Source organism: Silene latifolia, chromosome 10, assembly GCF_048544455.1.
Source record: "Silene latifolia isolate original U9 population chromosome 10, ASM4854445v1, whole genome shotgun sequence".
NCBI lineage: Eukaryota > Viridiplantae > Streptophyta > Magnoliopsida > Caryophyllales > Caryophyllaceae > Silene > Silene latifolia.
This window is the reverse complement of record NC_133535.1, coordinates 89,260,523-89,269,234: the sequence shown is the minus strand read 5'-3', so window position 1 is coordinate 89,269,234 and position 8,712 is coordinate 89,260,523.

Sequence of the window (8,712 nt, the reverse complement as noted above, 5' to 3'; positions counted from 1 at the left end):
GTGAATCTTAGGCCTTATATTGTGAAACTTGGTCATAAATGGTCAAAATCGCCTATTTTCCTCTTTTTCTTATTTTGTGAATCATATACTTTATTTTGCGAATATTAGAGCTTATTTTGTGAAACTAGAAGGTAATATTGTGAAATTTGGTCATAAAATGGTCGAAATCACCTATTTTGCTCTTTTTCTTATTTTGTGAATCATAGACCTTGTTTCGTGAATCCTATGCCTTATATTGTGAAACTTGGTCATAAATGGTCAAAATCACCTATTTTGCTCCTTTTATTATTTTGTGAATCCTATACCTTATTTTGTGAATTTTAGAGCTTGTTTTGTGAAAATAGAAGGTAATATTGTGAAATTTGGTCACAAAATGGTCGAAATCACCTATTTTGCTCTTTTTATTATTTTGTGAATCAGAGACCTTGTTTCGTGAATCCTAGGCCTTATATTGTGAAACTTGGTCATAAATGGTCAAAATCGCTTATTTTCCTCTTTTTCTTATTTTGTGAATCATATACCTTATTTTGTGAATCTTAGAGCTTGTTTTGTGAAACTAGAAGGTAATATTGTGAAATTTGGTCACAAAATGGTCGAAATCACCTATTTTGCTCTTTTTATTATTTTGTGAATCATAGACCTTGTTTCGTGAATCCTAGGCCTTATATTGTAAAACTTGGTCATAAATGGACAAAATCGCTTATTTTCCTCTTTTTCTTATTTTGTGAATCATATATCTTATTTTGTGAATCTTAGAGCTTGTTTTGTGAAACTAGAAGGTAATATTGTGAAATTTGGTCACAAAATGGTCGAAATCACCTATTTTGCTCTTTTTATTATTTTGTAAATCATAGACCTTGTTTCGTGAATCCTATGCCTTATATTGTGAAACTTGGTCATAAATAGTCAAAATCACCTATTTTGCTCCTTTTATTATTTTGTGAATCCTATACCTTATTTTGTGAATCTTAGAGCTTGTTTTGTGAAAATAGAAGGTAATATTGTGAAATTTGGTCACAAAATGGTCGAAATCACCTATTTTGCTCTTTTTATTATTTTGTGAATCATAGACCTTATTTCGTGAATCCTAAGCCTTATATTGTGAAACTTGGTCACAAATGGTCAAAATTGCCTATTTTTCTCTTTTTCTTATTTTATGAATCATATACCTTATTTTGTGAATCTTAGTGCTTGTTTTGTGAAACTAGAAGGTAATATTGTGAAATTTGGTCATAAAATGGTCGAAATCACATATTTTGCTCTTTTTCTTATTTTGTGAATCATATACCTTGAATTTTCAGTGTTCGTGAAACCTGGATTTCATTTTGTGAAACCTAGATCTGATTTTGTGAAACCTAGACATGATTATGTGAACTTTAGACCTAATTTTGTGAAACTTGTTTATGTGAAACCTGGACCTGATTTGTGAACTTTGTACCTTATTATGTGAAATCTCGACTTGATTTTGTGAAACTTCATTTTGTGAAACCTGGATTTTATTTTGTGAAACCTAGATCTGATTTTGTGAAACCTAGACATGATTATGTGAACTTTAGACCTAATTTTGTGAAACTTGTTTATGTGAAACCTGGACCTGATTTGTGAACTTTGTACCTTATTATGTGAAATCTCGACTTGATTTTGTGAAACTTCATTTTGTGAAACCTGGATTTTATTTTGTGAAACCTAGATCTGATTTTGTGAAACCTAGACATGATTATGTGAACTTTAGACCTAATTTTGTGAAACTTGTTTTTGTGAAACCTTGACCTGATTTTGTGAAGGTAGGACTTAAATTGGTTAATTTCATAGTAAGAAATACTTGTATAAGCCAATATGTCATGTTTCACATGTACATGAAGTTACTAATGTTTTCATGTCTTTGTTACTTGTTGATGCATAATTTAATTTTGGTACAATATCATCTATTAGCTCAAAAGGTAGAGCATTGTGCTATTGCGCAAGGTGTGGGTTCGAGACCCACATAGATGAACAAATATAAATATACGATTATTATATAATAATTACCATTGCCAATGTATGTCTAAAGTCACCTATTCAAGTCTTAGATTCACAAAATAAGGTCCAAGATTCACAAAAACATGCATAGGGTTCACAAAATCAGGTCCAGGCTTAGATAAATCAAGTAGTCTCACAAGCTGTAGCTTAAGAATTTTGTTTGTTATATTTTAGAGACATAGAGTAAAGTATTTGGGCTTTTGTGTGTGAGAAAATATTTGGGCCAAAAGAAAAGTTAGGAATGACCCTAAGTTTCCAGCCCAATAAACATTGAAAATCAGTCCATGAAGGAATATGGTGAGGCCGGCCGCCTCGCCATAATTAGCGGCCTCACCGGATCCGACCTTTCTCTCTCTCTCTCTCTCTCTCTCTCTCTCTCTCTCTCTCTCTATATATATATATATATATATATATATATATATATATATATATATATATATATATATATATATATATATATATATAGCATCAACAATAATTAGTTTGCTCCATATAATTGAATAGTACCGGTTTTTATGCATGTAAATTTGTCAGAAGAAAAGCTTGAGAGAGACGGTCTTCACTATGTTAGGGAAAGACTACTCTTACCCTTTTATGTGTTTTTGATGACTTTTGTTTAATGTTAATCGTTGTTTGAATTGAATCTTAACCGTATACATATTTCTATAATAAGTGTATCTAATTTACCTTCAAGCCTCATTCAAATCTATTATTTTATTACTCGTGATATCATTTTTACTTTAATTGTAAAACAATCGCACAATAAAGTTTTTCAAAACATTTATTCATTTGTCATAATATGATTAATATACTTTTATATAATACTCCTTGAAAAATAGAAATCAAACTTTGTACTTATCAATAACTTGTGAATATCTTATTTAAATTTTGATTAATATACTTTTATATAATGACAAATGAATGTAAATAATATAATAATAAATTATCAATAGAATTTGAAGTGTATTGTGATGGAAATAACTTTAAAATTAGTAGGAGAAATACATATGACATTTGAAAAATAAACTTCGTATTATGTATAATTAAATATGACATTAACAATAACAAAAGACGTAGGGGCATATTTCAGCGTTCATTTTACTCTTTACATGAGTAAATTCCATGTAATACGTATTATGCAAGCACATTTGTCACAACCCAGTTCGGCCTAGGGCCTTTTAGCCACATAATACCTCATTTTTTTTAATCGAAAGTTGTTATAAAATTGGATATTATAAATATATCAAAGGTTTTTTTCCTTCTAATTTAATAAAAAGTGAACAAATACCAATGAAAAATTTATTAATATTAATAAATTGTAGATAATTGATTTATTTGCCGTTTCTAATAATAAAATTGTAAAATAATTAATTAATTCTCATTTTTAATAGGAAAATCATATTCCTAATTATAATAGAAAATTTTTAAATAATTATTATCTCCTAATTCTAATAGTATAATTAGGGAAAAGAAAGCCTTAATAAATTGTTAATTTATTTCCTATTTCTAATATGAAAATTGTAAAATAATTAATTAATTCTCATTTCTAATATGAAAATTATATTCCTAATTATAATAAAAAACATTGTAACTAATTAATTATCTCCTAATTCTAAGGCAAATAGTATAATTAGAAGAAAAAAAGCCTTCTTTAGTTATTTATATTGATAATAGAAAAATTGTAAATAATTAATTATCTCCTAATTCTAATGATAATAGTATAATTAGAAAAAAAAAAGCCTCCTTTAGTTATATATATTGATTACTTATTTGCCTTCTTCTTACCCATATGGCTTCTTGCATTTTGATTGTTTTTGACTTGTGATTTGAAATGACTACCATATTAGATTGCGGGCACATTCTCATGAGTTGAGGATAGGTGAGTATTTTCACACACAAAAAAATGTCCTTTCACATACAAATGAGTTTGAATGCATCGTGAGAGTCCATTAGTCAAAAGATCATGCAAGAGCTTAAAGGTGCGTTCAAAGTCTTCCATGCTATGCCGTCATGTAAATCTCATCCATGTTTTTGCATTATTCCTTATGCCCATATTGTCTCGGGTTTTGAATCATTATGCTTAGCTTGTTTTAGGATATTGCAATTGATGGGAAATGGTTTCTTGCTTAGGGACAGGCAAGAGCTTAGCTTGGGGGAGTTTGATAAGTCCATTTTATATAGACTTTATCTCCTTATTTTGGCTATAACTTATATGATTATTGCACTAACCTTAGTGATTTAATGAGCTAATATTGTATTCTAGTTTTCTTTGCATGTTTTGTCACATTTTGTAGGAAGTTGAGCTTTTAGAAGCTTATTCCATCACTTGTGCAAGTAACTAGAATCAAGGCTAAGTGTGGAAGCAAGATGTACCATGGTAGAATATTATGGAAATGACAAGTCCAAGCATGAAGAATTGTGAAGTGGGTTGAGCACAAATGAAATCACAAATGAAGCCCAAATTAAGAAGTCCGCACAAACTCAACATGGGATGCTCAACTTTGGATGCTCATGGGATGCTAAATTGTGTGATTAACCGGAGATTAAAGACGTATTAAAAGCTCACTTAGGATTTCTTTGGTAATAAATCAAGCAATTAAGAGAAAATACTTGGGGTTAACCCCTTGTATTTACGTTAAGTTTCACCCCTCATTTCCTATATAAAGGGTGTAGACTTCAACACTACTTACACACCTTTTTCCACACATTTTTCACATAGAATTCTCTCTAAACTTCAGTAGTTAGATTAGCTTAGTGTAGTTTAGTTTCCATTAGTTTGTTATCATTTCCTTTAAGTATTACAAATTACAATTTCATTTCCAAGTTATTTCCTTTTGCATTGTTCTTCAATTCCAATTCCATTTCCATTGTTGAGGTAATTTATTTCTAGTATTATATCATTGTGTTTATCATTTTATTCATCATTATCTTAATTTATATAATGTAAGAGTAGTATATCTTGTCTAGGGGATAAAGGGAGCCATGCATAAAAATTATTTGTAACATGATAAATTAGGATGCTTAGTGATCACATAATAGTTTTTATAACATGCTTGTACCTTATTGTTAATCTTTTTTTATTGGCCATTGTCTTAGATTAAATTTGTTAATTCGATTTTATAAGTCGAGAGGCACGGAAATGAATTAGACTAAGTATGTTTTAGTAGACGACCTAGCCATATCGAGAGATCGTTAGGATCCATTCCATGGTTGACACTAATATCGAGAGGTGGGTGTCTTTAAGCCTAAACAATTATCATTACTATATAATCCGAGTTTGACATAAAGCATTTACATATATTTGCATGTGTGACCCGACTTCCCTAAACTCTTTCTTTATTATTGTTTTATATCAACATAAATCAAATCAATCAATCAACCGCATCGACTCAAGATAAAATTCACTCCATAACAACTAATTAACAACTAACGTCTCTTTGTGGATTCGACCCCTACGTACTACATTCATTTGTGTCTAGGGTATTTATTTTTGCATAGGTGTGCGATAACCTATTACTTACAAGGTGAAAGGATGAAGGAGAAGGTGAGCAATCCTCTAATCCATGCTTGAATGCCCTAATATAGTGTTTGTGAGGATCTTAGAGAGAATGGAGAGAGTTTGGAGAGATAAGGAAGAAGATAGAAATGAAATAGGAGAAGGGGTTTTGCCGGTTTTAAAACCCGTCTGACCAGAGTGCACTCGACCGAGTGCGGAGTCCACTCATTTGAGTGCGGATTCCACTCGATCAAGTGACCCTCACTCGGTCGAGTGTTCAATCCACTCGGTCGAGTACAACGTAGTTCTCAACAATGACTATTTTTTTGTAAAACAGTCATTTTGGACGTGTGACCTACCGTTGGAATCTTAAGAGAACAAGGTATCACCTCCAAGTGGAATCACATCAATACCTTGTATAGATCTCAAGTTATGATAGTGGTCCACTTTATAGTCACACTTCACTCCCGAGTAGACTGATCAAACCCGAGTATAATACCACGGTTTTCTGAGTCTAGTTTACTCGGCCGAGCAGGGCTAAATCGGCCAAGTAAGGTGTCGTGTATTTTTTGGTCAGGTTACTGTCCAGGAACACTTGGCCGAGTAGTGAGATACTCGGTCGAGTACCTGGGAACCGGTCTGACGGGATTGATTTCCATGGTTTGATTAAAGGTGATTAAAGATTATATAAATCTCGTTTAACAGTTACTATTCATTTTACCAAAACCTAAACTATGTTCTTCACTCCTTTAATCACCCTTAATCACTCTCAAGGCAATTGATTGTTCGTGAGTCTTTCGTTCATCTCTTTCGCATCAGTTCATCGGTAAGTCGCTAATACTTTTTCATTTGATTAGATTTGTCTTTTAGGGTTTTGCCCTAATGATTAGATTTGGGGAAAAGCTGGTTTGGTATGATTGTGATTAGAATTGTTGTGATTGTTATTAGGTGAAGGATTCGTAGAGGAATAATTCTAGCTTCCGTTGTGTGCTTGTTATACGGATTCGTGATAAGGTAAGGTTTCCTTACTCAATTGCCTGTTTAATTGATTTAAGATGGATTGATTGTTATATTGGCATGATTAGTATCATTGTTGGAATTGTCTTTCTTGGTTGTTGGGTTGGTTGTTGTTTGTCTATGTTTGCGAGGTGAATCCTCGGTTGAGTGGAGTCATCATTCGGGAATGGCTTCACGCCCTTGATTCGCCCCTTGTGGTTCCCGTCACAAGGGGGATATGCACATTAATGGACATGGGTTATTGCTCGTTGCGATGAGCGGGGCTTAGGTGGGAAAGGTTGCGGTCCCCCAATAGCGGTGAGGATTACCTGTTGCGATGGGTAATTTGGCAGGGCTACACACTTAGGTGTGTAGTCGGTTACTGGATACTAATGGAGTTGGCAGAATGGTTATACAGTTGGATTGGATTGTATTGGTTGTTTTCTTGTGATTGTCTTATCTTAACTATTCAGTAAACTGACCCCATTATTGTTTTCAAAACTATGGTGATCCATTCGGGGATGGGGAGCAGATTATGACAGGTGATGATTTAATGTTAGCTGCGGGGACGAGGATGGGATGTCATCACTTTGAGTCTTAGCTTTCGCCGTCACGAGCTTTAGATACTTTGTTTTGTTGTACTTTGATTTACATTCTTTATACGCTGGTTTACCGTTTTGAGATGATGTAATAAGTTAACTTTATACTTCAATAATTGTTCTTGGATAGTCACTATTGATATACTTACCTCGGGCAACCGAGATGGTAGCACTGTTATATGCTAGGGTGGTCATTGGTAAGGCACCTTGTGTAGATACCTCATTTCTGCACCTCCCGCAAGCTCAAATACTTGTGTCTACCCCTTGATCGTCATCTACGCGCCGTTACGGTCGTTTTGACAGTAATTAGAGTACATTTAGAGTCCGGGTCAAAAACCGTCTTCGTTTGCTAATAAACCGTTTAAAATGCCGAGTCGAAATGTTCTGGAATATTCCGGATATTTCTATTCCATATTTTAATTATTTTAATCATTTGGCAAAATATATCCCGAAATTATATTTTAAACAATAAGGAAGTCGAGATCTACCGCAATTCCATAACAGAAACGCGGAAAATATTTCTTCCGCAGGAGGAAACTCCTGGGGAAAGGACGCAGCACCTGCTGCGCCTCTTCCAAAAGCCGCAGTGGCTGCTGCGCCTCTTCCCCAGCTCTTTTCTGCGTATTTTAAGATCTCTTCGAGATTTGTTTCCAAAGTTTTACCGAAACCCTAATTCCTCCGTGTGATTAGTATAAATAGGGACCTTCGTTCCTCATATTTCTCACGTGAGTGTCCGCCCTTCTCTTCTCCCTTTGCATTCTAAGATCATGCTATTTGCTTATTGGCGTCTACGTGCTTAAACTTTCGACCACGTAAGCTCGGATCCTTTTGAGTACCAGCCTCGTTTTGCATGACCGACCAATTTGACCAACTCCACTCAATCAACTTAATCAATTTAATTTAATTCCTCTTACGAGGGCACTTTCATCATACATTCGGGTCGTGCAATCACTAATCGTTAGCTTAGTCAATCTCGTTTCGTCAAACATGTAAGTCTGAGGGTGTAAATCCCATGTTTTATTATTGTATTTTATTATTGTATAAATTATTGTAAGGTTTACGTCGAAACCTTGTTTAAAACCGATTTACAAAACCCTTTTATCAAACCTATTTTTTACGGATTAACAGAGGGCAGACGTCGAGAAGAAACGCATCAACTGCTGCGCCTCTTCGAAGAGTCGCAGCATCTGCTGCGCTTCTTCCTAAGGCTGCCGCAGTTCCTGCTTTTCTTCTTCTTCCTCGCCTTTCTGTTAATTCGTCTTCTTTCGTTTTTTCTTTCTTATTTTCTACTTTTTCATTCGTATATAATAATTATAGTATAATCATCGCCTTTAAATTCTGACTTAAATCCCAAGTAATCAATATTTGTGGGTTTTCGTCATTAAAATCAAACCCGGATTGGAGATTCGATTCATTCATATCAAATCTCTGGGATTCGACTTTTGTATATTTTCATCAGTTTATCGCGTCTTACATTCGTTTTCGTCTTAGTAATTTGACCTAAATTAGTTGTAATTAATCTCTTGTTAACCTTTAATTCACTCATAATTAGTCTATAATTCGTTCTAATTAATTTAAGTTTGTTCTTTATTGATTTTATGA